A 17,465-nucleotide genomic window follows, 5' to 3' on the forward strand; every position below is an offset into this window, starting at 1 on the left:
ACAACTGAAATAATGAAGAAATGCTGATTGTATAACTTGGCATGCTGTTTCAACATTTCCTCTGCAACGAAGGTACCCATTTTTCCTTTCTGTGTGCACACTCGCTGGCATGGTTTTGGTGCTCTTCTCCGGGCCTGCGAGCTCCTGGCCGCTCCTCAGAGCCCTGCAGAGGGGCATCAGCACTGCAATGCCCCAGCCAAGCAGCTGGACAACTACAGCCTCCTGCCTGTGTCCGGAGGTTCAATAGAGAATCACCTCTATTTTCATTACAACTGGCCTTATCTACTGTAGGAGACATTACAGAGACTTCTTTCTAAGTGGCAGAAAGCACTCGACTTCAAACAATTGGAACAATTGTAGTACATGAGACAGAAAGGAGATGTCTAGTGCATCCATTTGCAAAGCTGATGCATTTAACAGCAACCATTATACATTGTAGTTATATATAGCCTTCTCACAGACCTTGGGAATAGTGGCCAATGTGAGTCAAACTCAGAGCTGCCATCAGTGGCCACAAGTCAATTGATTTTCTTCGGGAAACACCCAACGATACGAGCCAGGAACCCTCCGTGCCTCCCTCCCTCTGTATCTCTCACAGACAAGGAAATCCTTTGGAGAAAGCCACAGTCTCGGTGCCCACACAGAGACCTTCTCATCTTTTATGGCCTTTCAGTTTTGGAGCTTAAAGCTCGGCTGAAGGGGACACGTGGGACACCTAACCTGGAAGGCATTGAGGTAACTTCTGCAGGATTTGGGTCAGACCCACAGGCTCTACCTTGCCAGCAAGTCAGCATGAGGCTGTTCAGTGTTTGTGAAGATGCCTCAAAGGCTCTAAAAAGTATTTTGTAGAGGAACACAAGGGCATTTGTGTTCAGCCATGTTCAGACAACCCTCAGTTAAGCCAAAGGTTAGTAGTCTGTTCTTGATTGCATTTTAAAATAGTTTGAACTCTTTTCTAACTTTCCAGTGAAGCCTGCTGTCAGCTACCTATGTGCAGATCCTGTCGGTGTCAGAACGAGTATTGCTTATGGCAGGACTAAATTTATCTGAGCAACACCAAAGATTAAGCAAAAAATGCCACACAGCACCAGTCAAAGGATGTCCAGCAGCATGCCAGATAGATTGGCTTGACATGCAAAATCATATTCAAACATCTGAGAATATTAGCATTAATGGAACAGGCAAGGCACCCTTTGATAATTGTTGGCAATCTGAAAACTTTGCTCTGAGGATATTAAAAGTAAACTGTTATAGTCCAATTGCCAGTTTTAATCCTGCTGATATAAACTGCCACAACCTGTCAGCAGGTTTGACATTTAGCAGGAAGGTATGAATATAAGCTTCTGCTAGGCAGTGTAGGTAGATGTCCACCTTTGCAAAGTGCATTACATGCATGGAAACCTCAGAAGTGATACTAATAACACAGACTCCTACCAAGTTACTGGTTTTACTGCTAACTCCACTACTCACTTTCTAAATTTGTCTCTCTTTCCTACACTTCTCTTGCAGTCTTCCTTCAACACAGATGAGATAATCAGTTGCTTAGACACCCGTCCTCATAAAGCTGTTCACATCTTTGTATGCTTCACCTGCAAAAGCCACAACAGCGATACTGTGATACATGAAAATGTATTCTCCCTCATCGTACTTATTACTTTGAAATGCTCATTGATTTACTCTGCAAGTGAGGAAACAAAGGAAATTTAAACTTTAATGGATATTAAATTATTTGCAAATGAATCATTTACTCTTCTAAAAAGGGACAAATGCATTTTGTTCACTTGAAAGGTACTTAGAAAGACTGCATGGGAGTGATAAAACTCATAAAACTCAGGGTCATATACAACCAGCTTAGACTTTTCAAACCCGGTGATTTCATTAAGACTCGGTACGAAAGGACACAGTGAGGCTCTCAAAGGACTGAACGCCGCAAAGCTTAACCCACGTAGCTGGTAGGCCATGAATCTTCAGGCTCCAGCATCTTTGCTGAACCAGATTTTGATGTAGGCATCTGACTGGGGAGCCGGTTTAGCAAATACTGGCCTTAATGGCCAGTACCTTCCCAGTTCCTTCTCTGGGACCACTCACAGCATGAGGCAGGGCAGAACCAAACCGTGTCCCTAGAAGGGAGCCAAGTCCTGGTGACTCCACTCATGGGAGTGCTTGCACCAGTTTCAGTGGGGAAGATGTGGCCCTGTTTACATGAAAATGCTTTGAAGGGAAATATTTTAGGTTTTGATCAAAACCTCATTTACATTCTTACAAAGAAACTGTGAAGAGTTATAAATGAGCTGTAGAGTATATTATAAAACACATTTTAAAAGTAACACATGCTCAGCGATGGATTACGTTAAAAAAAAGTACGTGCGATATCCAAGACGAACATTTATGTTGAGCAGAGATCACGCGAGAAAGCATTCCACAGGCATAACTTTGCAGATAATCAAAGCCAAGTATTAATACATTTTTATCAGTCCACCTTCTAAACAATATTTCAGTAGATTTCCTTTCACACAGTGATATTTGTAATAAATGTTCTGCCTTTGTTTTAAAGTCAGTCCGTAGAAAGATGACATCAGCTTAGCAAACAATAAAGTGCCTGTAATATTGTCTCCAGAGGGCTGTTACATTTACTTTGTAGCAGTAAAATTCAATTTTCAAAAAACACTACATGAATGATGTTAGGTTATTAACCCTATCACCACCGTAAAACATCATCATTGTGTGCAGAATGTAGGTCACTATCTAGGAGCTATAAGTTGCTTTTTGTTAAATAATCCATTTAAGCTGCTTTTCTTCCCCATAGCCCGGGTTGTGTCCCTTCCCTTTGAAAAAAAAAAAAAAAAACAACAGTCCCACTTTTAATCACAGGGCTCTGAGTGAGCGCACTTATTACACATCGCATTTTGAGGTGCTCTTCCTTTGTTACTTTCAGATTTGGCCGCACACTTTTGAAGAGTGACTCTCTGTGAATTCTTGCTGCTCGGCGCTGCTCTCAAAGAGCACGAAAACCGAGCGCATCGCAGCAGCCCGCGCCGGCAGTGACTCGCGCAAGTTTCAGTTCAGGGAAGGAGAAGAAAATCTGCAACTACAAAACTCTGAGTCATTTTGAAATTTCAGCGCACTTGAATAGCAGCCGTCCTGATTCGGGGGCTGGCTCCCAGCTCCTGCCCCTGCATGTTTTCCCTCCGACGGGTCCACACGGAGCGAGGCACAAGAGGGATCGGCAAACAAACTGTCCACGGGCCAGCGCTGGCGTGTCACATGGCTGGGTATAAAAGAGGATTTGCATACCTGACGCAGCTATGGAAATATTCCCTGTCCGACAAGGGGCGAAAAAGAAGCCCTGACGGCTGGCCGGCGTCAGCATGCAAGGGGTTAACTAGTTAAACTTCTACCACCCCCCACAGCAACTTTCCAAAAGCTGACAATAAGTAAAAGAAGTGCTGGTTATCCATTTTTTAAAGGGATGGGATTGGTTTTAGAAGAAAGGGAAAGAGGATCAAACACCTCAGAGCAACAAAAGGTTGTGTCAGAGGGCCCTCAATCACAAACCTCCTTCAACAAGAGATATTCCAACCTTCCAGAGCAGTTACCCGGGCAGCACGGCTAAAAAGTGCCCTGACATGAAAAGAACAAAAACAGAAGGGACAGAGGTAGTTATTGTTATGCACACTCCTCTTTTTTGCTTGGGCTTTTTTCTCCCCCACAAAACTTTTTGCATAAGCTGTTAGGGGAAAAGTAATAGTGCTGCTTATTGAAAAGAAATCTCTTTTTTTTTTTTTTTTTTTTTTTTTTTTTGCATCTCCTACCTCCTAGGTTGTGAGGTATGCCCAGCAGATTCTCAGCAAGGAACACCTGATGAATGGGAAGGTCAGCTCTGTGAATGCTTCAAAAGAGGCATCCGAAATTAATAAATGTAATTATGAGAGTGTAAATGTATCCTGGTTTTCATCGCCCCCTGAACACATATTTGAATTTTTTTTTCTCCAGACGAGCTAAGTTGTGTGCGCACAAAGAATGTAAATTATTTGCATTTGCGGTGTCAGGTCTTGGAGGTATCTTAACAGCATGTAAGAATTTTCCACTTAAATGTAAATTATTAACAAGTCAGAGTTTTCATTTGTTTTATCTCCTGATGTGCAATCTAAATAAATAAATGGCACATTTTACAGTATTCACCACCCACTTCTCTGCTCTTTCAGAAAGATATTTTATACATGCTACCTCTGCTTAAATAGGGTGGTGGATCACTCGCTCTTTCATCATTTATCTTTGTCTCTGTGCTCCCGAGGATTTCTGTTGGTGGTGGTAGGTTTTTTTTTTCTTACTTTTTTTTTTTTTTTGCTAGAACAAATTTACCTCTAGTACTTCATCAAGTTTTCCTGTGTAATATCGCTAAGTAAACAACACAGTGGTTTATTCATAAAATATTCATATTTCAAAATGTTCCTTCCCAATCACCCCTCCTGGGTTTACCTATGTTTACAAATATGTAAGCCTTGTTAATATGCCTTGTCTGGGGAATGGTGAGCAGTGACCCTCCTTGAGGCAGAGCTCTGATGGAGAAGTGTATTATTTCAGCTGGGAGAACAGCAAAGCTCGGGGATGAGACTGATTGATTAAGACCAGATGGATGGCCACACATAGGTGTGACAAAAATAGAAACGCATTGCAAACATTCCTGGCATTGTCCTCCTGTGGTTGGGGAGGTGGATGGACCCGGTGGTACCTTATCTACCTCCTGATGGGCTCCAGAATTGAAGAATGTTAATGAAAGCTAACTCTCCTTCGCCGGCCTTACAGTGACACTTATTACAATGAATCAAGCTTAAAATTGCATCTCGAAAATAAAGCCTGAGTTCCCCCGATCGAAAAGTGACAGCTGGCATGCCACTGGAAAGCATTCGCACGCGCTTCCATGAAATTAATTCGAAGTAAAGAGCTCGGAAAGAAAAGAAGGGAAAGAGAAAGAGAAAGAAAGAAAACAAACAGACCGTACCCACATCCTCTCCTTAAAATTAAACTTTCAGAAACCACATAAAGGAATAAGTGCAAAACGAGTGACCTCTGGTTTGGAGAAGAATGTCTCATTGAAACCCTCGCAGCTCTTGTGATTATTGGCCATACTCTGGCCAGCCCTCTCCCTAATATTGGGGCTGTTCCTCACAGAAAATCCCAGCTGGTGGCTTGAGACCTGAAGCGAGTGGTCCTGATGACCCACACTGCCCTGGGTGGCCTTCACCTGGCCAGCATTTGCCTTTGGGCCTGGCCCATGACGTATGCACTGCACCACGAAAAATGCCATGAGCCGGGCCTGCCCATGGCTGCTGAGGGGCAGGAGCTGGGCAGAGGAGCAGCACAGCACCAGGCTCTTCAGGACACCTCATTTTCTCTCCTCTGCCTGTTCCTCACCACAAATGGGTTGCGTGGCCAGCTGCGAGGGTCAGCCCTGACACCAAAACAGGCTTTGAGGTCATGGGACGGTCTCAAACCTGCTCTTTGCAGGATCCTTCTCACGCGGCACGTCGCCTTGTGACAGCCACAGCAGAAGGTGCAAGAACCAGACCCCCAAACCCTCTCTTTCTCCCTACAACAGCTGCCCTGCCCCGGCGTGAGCTTTCAGCTCCCGCTCCCCTCGCGTAGGCCTGAAACGATTACCTACTTGTTAGAAATCTTCTCAGGTTTCACAGGCAAGCATTTGCCGGTGGGTTCCTGACCGGCCTTTCTGGACGTGGCGCTCCCAGAGACACGCTCTCACACATGCAAAAGCCCTGTGATGGATCAGGGACTCCTCCATTCACCCCTCCACTTTAAGCAAAACCGTTCCTAATATACCTTTTCATACGTGAAGCATAATGAATGTACCTTTTCTTATGCGTGTACAATACTGTACTTTCACCCACTGGCAAAGAAGTTCGCTAAATTACTAAGAGCGTTTAAAGAGGTGGCATTCATTGTAATATACAAAGGAATTTAAAGCACATTTACAAATGAATCGGCAGGCATGCCAACAAGAAAAACAAATTTAAATGTAAAATTAAAAAAAAAATAAATGAGGATTGCTTGAAACAATTATTATGATATGAAAATGTTTGTCCATTCTGCAGGCTGCAAACTACCTAATTTCTCTTCAACTACAATTCAGGTGACTGGGGTTTTAAAGAAATATTCTTTTCCCTGGTTTCCTTCTCCCCTCCCCAACTGAGTAATAAAACATAGACTAATTTAAATAAGAATCATTATGCTCAGAAGGCCTCCTCTGGCTGGAAGACTTTTGTTCCACATGTCCCATAATCTCACTCCCACATGGCTGCCATAAGGTTGATGCTGAAATCAAACTGAACTATAGAATTTTCTTTTAGACACAGTGAAAATATGTATATCAGTTTTGAGAAAGGAGTCCTATAATTTAGGTAATGGAAGAAATATACTTGTGATAGAAACCTCTTGACTTTGCCACTCTGTTCCCTATATTTGTTTCCTCATCCAGGTTGCTATTAGCATATGAAAAATGCTTTTAATTTTATCCATTTCTGGACATATCTGTCACACGCACAAGTGAGATAGCAGCTAGGTTTCAACTTATCTCTTCTTTACCACCTCAGCAGCAGGTTTAAAATAGATCACACTCTTTTAGCTGTGTGCAGCCAAGGTGTGTGTAACTGCCGTACTGAACAAAACCCGATAAAGCAGAAGCAAGCCAAACTACCACAGGCAGCTTGCTCCCATCTCAAGCACAGGCGTTTCCATCGCAGCATCTCCCGGCGTTACTTTCCCTCGCTTGAAACGCAAGAGCCGGAGCAGCTCTAGCACGTAATTCGCTACATGTGTCGGTGGCGATACAGCGAGGCTGGGAGCCGTGGCCGGGTTTTTTAAAGCAGCTGTTAGGCACTTTCTACTTGCTGTTTATCTGTTTCCTTAAAACTCCCACTCCCACCCCTGCCCTGCGAAGGGACAGCGGGCATGTGGCACGGCGGCTCCCACGCGCCTGTGCCGCTACAATGCCACTTTGTTCCGTGCCCCGCGATGCCGGCCCTTAAGACCGCATCCCCAAATTCTCCGCAGGCACGCATGATGCACGGCAATGTATGGCACAGCTTGTAGAAAGCTCACGACAGCACCCAGCCTGTTTTCACACATGCTATAGGTCTTACAGCGTCAGCCCTGCTGTTGTTACACGTACAAAATTTTAAAAGCCCTTTTTTCTGCTACTTTTTGAGTAAATTAAAAACTCCCATTGCCTCCCAGGCAATTAGGATGAGGCCCGAGGACTGGCTTGGAGCAGGGAGACGCTGAGCGCTTTTGCTTGGTGGTATTTGGCATGAAGATATTTGTGGCTTGGTGAAACCTTGCACACACACTCCCTGACTCTGCTTTTGGTGACATGTTGGGGAAATGGCTATTTTTGCACAAACGTAAAAAAAAACATGAAATTATGCTCCATTTTAATGAAAGGGCGGTTTTGCCTGACAAAACATATGCGTTTTATTAACAGTATTAATAGAAATGGGCCCGCTTTCAAACTCGCAACGAAACGTGACAAAGCCCAGGGCCAGATTCTCAGCTCCACTTGAGGCACCTCACGACCCACTGCACAGCGGGATGGCCACCTGGCCGCCGTGCCCCTAGACCCCATCTCCTGGCAGTGAAACACCTCCGTGGGCACACCACAAACACCTCCAGGGCCAGAAGCTGCGGGATGTGGGCACTTTCTCAAGCCAGGAGGCTCAGGAGATGCTCTTTACACCACGGGGCAGCCAAGATGGGTGTATCAGATGTGCCTGCGCATGTCTTGTCATTGGTGTTGGTTGCTTTTTTTTTTTTTCTTTTTCGAGGAATGCTTTCTGTTCCCCAGGATCTGCCTGAAGGAAAGCCACAGGACAGTGGTGGCTGACGGTCACGACACCAGTGCCTCCCCTCTGGCTGGCGGCAAGACCCTGGAACCGAGGCCAGAGCCGCTCAGGGAAGGACACCCCGTCCCGCTGGAAGTTACATGACCAGGAATAAAGGGCACCTTGCGCTAAGCAGGGGGATTAAGCTGATGAGCAAAGCACCTGAAACAACTTTGCCTTCCCACCGCCAGCCCTGGCAGAGGAAAAAGGCTCTCACAAGTAAATAAACCGGCGCAGCCCTTTTCCATTTTGATGATTTCTCGCCATTTTACTAAATTGCCAGGCAGACAGAAGCCTTAACCCCAACAACACTCATGTGAAAACTTCAGGCTTTGTTGTTTTCTTTTTTCTGTTTTAATTTTTTTCCTTTTTTTTACTTGCATGACTTCTTTATTAAGTGCTCTCGGCTCTAAATGAGTGGGTGTCAGAGGTGCAGTATTTCACAGATCCGTGGGTCACTGCCTGATTTTGTGCCGCATGTAGATATTAAAAGTTCCCCTTATTACAGATATCATGAAGAAAAATGAACAACTAGAGACAGTTTTCTAAACCCATCGTCTCTGGGTATATTTATTTTATGATGCTGGCAAAGGAGTAGCCCCTTATATATTTTCTATTGTCTTCAGTAAAGACACGCTTTAATCATAAACTGACACACAGAACCTGCCTATTGGCCTATTGATATTTCTCTTGCAGTGAGCGAGCAGCCAATATCCTATTTTAAATATAACTTTAAAAAATGACATTACCTAAGAAAATGCTAGCACTATTCCTGATAAAATATACTGTAGTGGGGCTGAAAAGTGCATGCAAAGCAAGCTGCATTATTAGAATGTTTAAATATTAATTATACCGCTGTGTAGTAAAGATGATCAACTGTGAGTGTCAACTAATTTTCTAAAAGCTGCAATGTTGGATTTCATCTAAACTTCTATTGTTAAGCTAAAACTAAAAGCCCAGCAAGTTTAGTCTACTGGAGTGTGTTTATTTTTATTGGTTTCTGCATAATTTTTTTTAACATAAACCAACTTTAACCCCTTTACTGTAATCTCTGCCAGTGGAACTCCAATAGCACATCATAAAATTCCTATAATTCTTCAAAGCGATGTAGCTGGAAAAGAAAAAAAACACGGGCACTTTGCAACAAACGCCAACTACGAGATTCAGCCAATTAAATTTAACTCTTGCGAGCTCGTTCAGCTGAGGATATACGTGCAGATATACATCGAGCCTCCCCTCCAGCAGCGGCTCCTGCTGCGAGCAGCCTTTGGCTGCGGCGCTGAGCGCCGAGCTAGTCCTATTGTGTGAAAAATACCGCTCAGGTGGTACCTCGCGCGGGCGTGTGAGGGAGGCTCAGCAGACAGATGGGGAGGCAGATGTACAATGCTACATAAAAGTAGAGAGACTTATATTATCTTATGTGAACGCCTTAAGTGCCTGAGCGCAGGCAGCCGGAGAATGGGCAGCGGGGTGGGGAACAAAGAGTTAAGTGAGAAATGACTGTCATTTCTCTCCCGCGAGCGGCTATTGCTTCCTCAGACTTTTCAGACGAGGCACAAGACTCGAGCGAGAGAATCACTTTGAGAGTCTTAGGCGAAGACAAAGAAATAGTGTGCGCCGAGGCTCGCAGGCTTCGTTCCGTCACTCATGGATGCTCTGCCAGGATTTCCCACCTGAGACAGATTGCGACGCGTGTTCGAATCACTCATGCACGAGAAGCAATACACAAGTTCAGTGTAAAGCCACTTTAAAAGCTCATCGGGTGCATACTTTACTTGTACAAAATACCTTATTCATGATGGAGCAGTGAGGGCCTAGGTAATTACTTGAATCAAGGTGGCCTCAGAAGTGTTTAAATCTACAAGGACACTTAGAGCATGAATAATGCAAAATAATTTGCATCTAAATTTTTTAAGTGTTCTTTATTCAAAAACTAAAATGCAGTTCCGATTAAAGTTTGATGAGTGAAAGCTGAGCACTTCATACCCACTGTGAAACGTCTCCTATTTGTGGAAATTATTTCAGACAGTGGTAAAGGGACAAAAGAGATCAAAAAAAGTTGGTGATTAATCTGCATTACTTTTAAGCCATCCTTATTTCATGATGTTTGGTGAGTAGGAAGTTAATTTCAGGACTTGCTGATCTGATACCATCCACATCTCGCCCCTTTAAAGCAGCCACATCGAAAGCAGAGATCTAATTATTAGCCAAACAAAATAACTATTCTTTTGCCTCCGATGATAGTGCAGGGCAGCTCATGGCTCTGAAATTTGTCTGGTATCTCTTCGTGCAATTAATCTCCCCTCTGACGCCGTCAGCCTCTTTGGAAAAGCCTTACATGCAGAAACACCCTGGCTGCCTCTAACTCTGCGTGCTTGCAGGACACGGGCTTACATTTCTTCACTTGGAGTGTGTTGCATCCCTTTCTTCTGAATTTGCCATTGACAGCATAAACTGCCATGTGTATCATCAGTTCAGCACTTTATTATATCGTCTCCATTTCTATTTTAGAACGTGTTGAGCAACCCCCATAAAAATTGTTAAAGAGGAAGGAGTGAACAAGACAAATGTTGTGTAATGTGCTCGCTGAGAATTATGCTTTGCTCTGCCTGGGCTGGAAGCAGAGGAGAGAAAGGGAGAGGGAAGGAGCGAGGGGGGAAGCATGTCGGGAGCAGCCGCTTTCGCACTCAGACGTCAGCGGTGGGGTGGTTAAAAGTGCCTAATTCCCTGCTCTGCCTGCAGCACTCGAGGCTGAAATGGGTGCGAGGGCAGAGACAGACAGGGCTTGAGAGCAGCAACCCCAAAGGCTTCTAAACGAGAAGGCTCATCTATCTGTCTGTCCATCCGTCCGTCCATCCCACAACTGCGGGAGCACCTCTGGGAGGAGCAGGAGGGATGTTTGCCAGCGGGCCGGCTGCTGCGACCCCGGGTTGGGAAATCTGCTGGGATCCGCCAGGTTGGGCAGGCGGGGGCTTTGACAGGCAGCTTAAGTTTTAAGCGCTGGCTGACTGTGGGCAGCTCAACTTTAAAGGCCCCTTTGCAAAGGAAAATCATTTTCCTGCTGCAGCCCTTATAAAGAATAAAGACTTCCAATTTATTGCAGGCTCGAAAGCTGGCTGCCACTTTATTGGACTTTCAGATGAGTGTGCTCGCCACGCTTTCTTAGTGAGAGTATCTGCTACGTTTTCTTGGATTTTGAACAATGAGAACATTTTTTTAACTCATTGAACAAAGATTTCCCCAGCAACAGACCCCCTGCTCAGCAGGTCACCTATCTTTGCGACAGTTTTTCTTTTCCCACGCTAACCCTAGGGCTCATTTGCATAAGGTCTCTGTTGTGACAATTAGTTTCAGGTGAGCTGATTTCTATGAGGTTTGCCCAAGACGATACACAAGCTCTGGGCCTCCCTGATCCTGGCCCTAATTGCGACTGACTGGCACCAGACACAATCACCCTCTTGATTCAGCAAATTGTCCTGCAAGTAGCTTGTTGTGACCCCGCAATGCACAAATCATATCATGTCAGCCCAGCATAGTAAACAGTGAATAAAGCAAATTCAAAAAAGGTTTCATAATAGTGCCTCCATCTTCTAGCCCCAGTGGGCAAGATGAATACAAATTAAAGCTATATCATATCTACGTGCTGGTGGAAAAGGTATTGCTGCCCCGACAAACAACTTGGGTGAATTGTTTTTTTGGTTTTGGTTGGTTGTTTTTTTTTGTTTTGTTTTGTTTTGTTTTGTTTTGTTTTTAATTCATGTTGGGAAAAAATCAACATCTCCTTGCTCCATCACCTGGGAGAAGTTCTCCAGGTAGAGGAGTGGGGTCGCTGTGAATATTTCCTAGTCTTATGGTTTGGATGTAAGCAATGTTCTCCTCCGTCATCTCTGGAGGTACAGGGTACATCAATAAGCACATTAGCTGGCTCCCAGTTGTCTCTGCTCCTCTTAAAAAGCAGCAGAGGCCACAAGGACCCCACCTCTGAGCACAGCACCAGAAGTCATGGCACAACTTTCCCTGCAGGTCTGGAAGCCTGGCAGGAACCCAGGTGGCTGCAGTGCGGAAGGTCTTTGCAGGGGACCTCATCCTGCACCACCCTTCCACTTTGGCTCAATCCTTCCCACTTTAGCCGAGAAGTAACGCAATGGAAGTTGGCCCAGAATTAGCTTGGGTATTGACTGGCCAATCGATGTCAAATGGGGCAAACACTCAGCCTCGGAAATGGCAGAGAAAAGGAGCAAAAAAATAAATAAAATGCAACAAATGCAAAGTTAATGAGGATGGAGAAATACCTTCCACCAGGACCGTCATGTTAACGCGGGTGCTGCCCTTATCTCTGATGAACTCTGTTTCTATCCCTTTGAGTCACAGTTTTCATGTTATTTTTTGTATGATGCTCAGTTCTTTCCTGCTGGAGTTGTGACCCGCTCCCTGTGAGTGTGAGTCAGGACAGGCTCTGGATTGCTGCTTCTAAATGAGGTCTAATTTGCAAAATATTATTCACCATAGAGACAAAAGCTGCTCCCCTGCTGTAACCGGGATGTGAAGGGTAAACTCAGATTCAGACAGGTATCTTGAGCCACTGACTTCAGAGAGACTCAGCAAGGGCAGGATTAGGCCCAATGGATATGTGGTGAGATAATTATTATGTGAATTAGATCAGGCTATTAGTTTTGGACTATTTTTAATCTCCTGGGGAAATATATATATTTACATTTGTTTTTATTTTCATTTTTTTTTTTACTTGATGCAAATTGCTTCCCCAAATAAATAGTTATGTTAAAAACCCTAGTAAAAATGTGCTTCAAAATTATTCACTGAACATGGCCAGTAGCCAGTGCGAAAGGTCAGCCTGCCAGCTCCAGCAGCTTTGAGCGATGGTCAAGGTAAATATATATGTGAAAGAGCATCTGAAACAGTGCATTTCTGTTAACTGTGCAAACTTACAGACTGATTGTAGGCAGAGAAATAGGTAAGAACAAATCAAAAAATCACCTCGCTGCTGAAAACAGCAGCACCAAGTTTTATCCCTAATTTCAGGGTGTCAGACCTAATTATTTTTTTCCTGGTCAACGCAATTGGTTGAAAAAGTCATGAAATCCTCCTATATTAGTGTCTATCCATGTCCATAATTAGTCTGAGCAAGGTGGGAAGTCCCCCCAGGCTGCCATGGCTCCATCCCTGCAGTCTCACAGAGTGTGGGCCCCTGAGCTCTTCAAGCCCTGCAGTTTTGTTCCTCACTCCCCAAGCCACTAGATACCATTTTCTTATGGAAACGAGAAGAGTGGTGGTCCCAGAATAGGATGTGACTCATCAGCTTTGTCTTCCTTCTTCCCATGGTGGTGGGAAGCCACCCCCTGAGGTCCCTACAGCCCTCCCATTCCTTTCCTCCACATGGGATGGAGGACACTCCAGGAAGGGTGATCAAGGAAGGGTGCTCAAGGCCTTGCCTGCCACAAGAAAAGTCTCCATGGGTGCTTGGGTAATTACAAGGGTCTCAACACCATTGGTACTGTCAAAACCCCACTGGGCAACCCCATCACTTGCAGACCCCTCGGGCAAACCCATCACTTGCAGCCCCAGCCATCACCACAGTGGTGGCAGGTCCAAGGTGGTTGCCCATCGCTTGCGAGTACACTGGGCCATGGCTGCAAGGGGTAACCAGAGCCCCCAGGAGCCTCGTCTGCTCTATTTTTAAAATGCATGGCATTTTTATTTTGTCCAGCGTCCATGCTAATGCTTTTATCCCTCTCTTGCGACACAAACCATGCTTTTACAGTTAAGGTAACATAACGAGCTAACGTTGAACTTTAACCTTCAGAAACTCTGCCTCTAATGTCAGGCAAAACTTTTAGATTTTAAAGTAAATAAACAGTTGATTCTGACAAAAAAATGACTATTCCCCGAAGGGACGTTTTTGTGAAACAGCGCCAGGTACAAAAAAAATGTATATTTTTTGGCTTGGTCATGAAACTGTCAAAACACAACTCTAACATGTTTTGCTGCATATGTAATTTTTTTCCCACAGCTCTTTCCGAGCAGTGCTTAATTCTGGCTTCTTTCTGCACCCAGCTCTTGCGAGCAAATCAATAGAAGCACAAGAAATCCAGGCTAAGTTTATAGGTAAGGGAAGGAGAATGGCCAGGAGAAAGAAAGAGGACAGAAACGAGACAAAGCCTGGGAAACTTTGTTGAAGTTCCCCATAAATTATGCTTTCAGGGTAAAAATCGCCCTCAGAATAGGGCTTCAGGGAGATTTAAGCAGTGAGCAGCAGGCTGTTTACTGGCCCTTGGTACAGGGACTAAGTTTCACCCTCCGTGCTTAGGTACCTTGGTTTCATTTTATTTTTAACTGCTCTCTCTCTCTCTCATATATGTGCATATGTAAATCCCAAAGTATCTTGATCAAAGTTGTGATTACAAACTTCACTTTTACTAAAAACAGCGATGGCACTGATCTTTAATATAATAATATATTTTCCCTGAATGCCTGAGCTGTTTCATTCCAGCAACTGAAACAGAGACAATTCTTTGTATGTTGAAGTGTGTAATTATCATGTATCCAAAAGGGAGGGTGTAATTTTCACATCTGATTACAAGGGAAGAGAGTAAGGGAAGCTGCCTCGGTAAACTTACACTTGTTTACAGAGAGCAATACCTTTGATATTAAAAACTCTAAACATGTAAAATGCTGGAAAAAATCAAGATTGTCATGCACCAAAGCTAAAAAAAAAAAAAAAAAAAAAAAAAAAAAGCAAGAAAAAAAAAAAAAAGCTAAGCATTTTTTTTGGCATAGCTACAAAATGAAAAGTCAATTCTTCTGAACTTGTGCTGGCCCTACTCACTTGAGATGTTTGTTAAGAAGACTTAAAAATTGTTTTTGCACAGTGTGCTCTACTTGTTGTGTTGAAGGTTAAGAAGTTAAAGCTCCAGCTTTAATTTAAAAAGGGGAACTTCAAATGTTTCTGCTGTTTATAACTCTATTTGGTCAGTTTAAACTAGAGAAATGCTTTTCATATTTGACTTCGTCTTCACAGAATTTACTTCTCCTAAATGTGACTGCATTTGCTTTCAGGTTGCTTTTTTTTTTTTTTTTTTTTTTTTAACATATGAACTCACTCCTCTTTCTTTCTTTCTTTCCTTTTTTTTTTTTTTTTTTTTTCTTTCTTTCTTTCTCATGCACACTGTCGCACAGACCCACACTGCTGATTTACCTTTGATAAAATGAGCTTCTGCCTATGTGAAATTATTATTTTTTGGCCACATAGGAAAAGATGGTATCAAGGAAAGACAGAACTGTTACAGTGAATATCACTTACCAAGGAGATTAAAGATAAGCAGAAAGATCACACTACAGGTAGAAGGGAAAACTGCTGAAAACCCAAGAAAGATATGAGAAACCTTTTGAAATGATGTAAAAGTATGATTGCTAAGGAGTTATTGTAGTATTTTTAGAAACCATTAAAAACTGTCTGCAAGCACTGGATGTCAAAGTACGATAGCCTCATTGCTTTTGCTAAGCAAGAAAAAGGAAGGGAAAGAGAAAGAAAGAAAGTAAAATTATTTTTAGTTTATGGAAAATGCTGGTTTTTGTTGGCATATGAAAAAATCACATAATTTACATCTGCAACACCTATCACTAAGACTATGATAAGACCCTGTTTTCTAAAGTATGCTTTTTTGCTGCCCCCAGGTTAACTTCCTTATACCATATTCTTATTCAGAACATCCTATCTGTGGGGAAAAAAAAAAAAACCTACCACAACAGCTAAGGATTCTGAAAAATAAAATGTAACCAAGTAATAGCAGTAATTTGAGTCGAGGATGCATTTAGTTACTTTAAAAGTGTTTTTGTCTTGTGCAGAAAGACATGAATGCAAAGGCTACCAAAAGCAATTTAATACCAGGTGGGGGTTGACATTAATCTTTTATGACAATAATATTGTGGTGTTACAGTAGGGCAGAAACGAATATCTCCTTGTACATACAAACGCTTCCCGAAGAGTCTGTGCCTGTCTTAAAAATACACGTATAGAATTGATGTATAGCCTCAAATTCATAATGAATATGATTATATAAATAGTCTTCACTCGTGCAAACAATCACAACGTCCTCCCTCTGCTTCCCGTGGATGTGATCCAGGCTCACCCAGTGAGCAGCACGGCACAGCCCCAGACCCCATTTCTCCTGGAAGGGGCTGGATTTGGACCGGGAGGACCTTTTGTGGGGACAGGGTGCACAGCCCTTGGCTCTGCCTGGTGCAGTGCCCAAAGGTGCCAGCGGGGCCAGGCAGGGCACATGGGAAGGATATGGCCCCTTCGTGCCCGGGTTACATGGGTGTGCCAGGGGTGGAGGCGGATTCTGGGCAGCGTTTGTGTACTTAAAACAACAAATTAATGTCTGTGGCACGCTAATCAATGTTGGGTATGCTCCGCATTTTTCACCGAGTTGTTAGAGTACATTTGCTTATATTTTGCACTATTTTAATTTAACCATATTGATCAAACCGAACACTCAATAAGACCCTAGGCACCTTAGCCTTATTAAAATTAGTCAACTTGAAGTAAGTGAGCTGAGGAAGTAATGGAAACTATTCAGAGATTTAAATACAGTGCAGCCCACTTAAATAAATACCTGTTAATGAAATAAATCTGTATATGCACATATTTTCTCAGAAACAAATTATTAAGGGGCCCTTTAGCAGTGCACAGCTCAAACATACCCATTCGTTTCAGAGGGCGGCATTTCCTCAGCTCGCTATGCATGCTTGTGCCCACTGGGTTAAACTTGGGGAGTTGGTGCTGACCTTTTCCACCAAAGCAGTTATCATTCTTTAGAGTCTAGCAGCGTCACGATTTATAAAAATGTCCCTAATTAACCTGTAAGTAAACACTATTGTGGTTTTTTGGTAGCTCTCCCATTTGAGTTTATCCCAGTAAAAATAAATCAGCTGGGCCGTCACCCAGACGAGTATATCTGGGTAGCTAGAGAAGACAAATAAAAACCATTTAACCAACTTGACTGTTCATATTCAATGGGGGGGGGAGGGAAGTCAGACCGCTTAGTCTTTACAAATAACATGTTTTCGTCTTCAGAAAGTTGTATCATTTTTTTTTTCAGCAGGGTTGAGAGGCGTAATTAGAGCACTAGCTCCAAGGATTGACTGGAGTGGTGATTTGCAGTGCAGTTCCTTTTGGCACCTCCATGGAGCTGAAAATATTGTTTTTGAAAACATTACTGTTTTTCAACAAAAATAGGATATTTGACAACATCTTTAACTGATTAATCCCCTCTCCTCTCAGAGGGGTTGACCCAAGTCTGGTTTTAGTGAGAGAAGAAAACCTGCAGCATGCACAAAGTCTTTCTGCAATACCTACAAATGAATCAAGCTAAAGAGTAGGTTCAGAATCTGTGGAGGTTTCCAAGCCTCTCTTCATGGGGGCTGCCTTGAGAGGTCTTTGTATACTCATTTTTTTCCTCTAGTCCAATAAAAGATATTAGCTCTTTTCCCTAAGCAAAGCCCCTCTCATGAATCAGGTCCTATGCTTGCAACTAGTGTGATATTGCTGGC

General features: G+C 43.4%; 1 protein-coding gene across 4 annotated transcripts in view; it reads right to left on the minus strand.

Moving 5' to 3' along the window:
- The window catches only part of ZEB2 (zinc finger E-box binding homeobox 2), a 111,698-nt gene that overhangs the window by 69,732 nt on the left and 24,501 nt on the right, over window positions 1–17,465 (minus strand). Inside the window, exon 3 of one of the 4 annotated variants that reach the window (XM_084524297.1) lies at window positions 1,471–1,589. The exons of the other annotated variants lie outside the window; for them this stretch is intronic. The gene's annotated coding sequence lies outside the window, so the exon portion shown is untranslated. The remainder of the gene's footprint in view (window positions 1–1,470; window positions 1,590–17,465) is intronic. 4 annotated transcript variants of the gene reach the window in all.

The sequence above is a fragment of the Aythya ferina genome (genome assembly GCF_964211825.1).
Source record: "Aythya ferina genome assembly, chromosome: 6".
Lineage (NCBI taxonomy): Eukaryota > Metazoa > Chordata > Aves > Anseriformes > Anatidae > Aythya > Aythya ferina.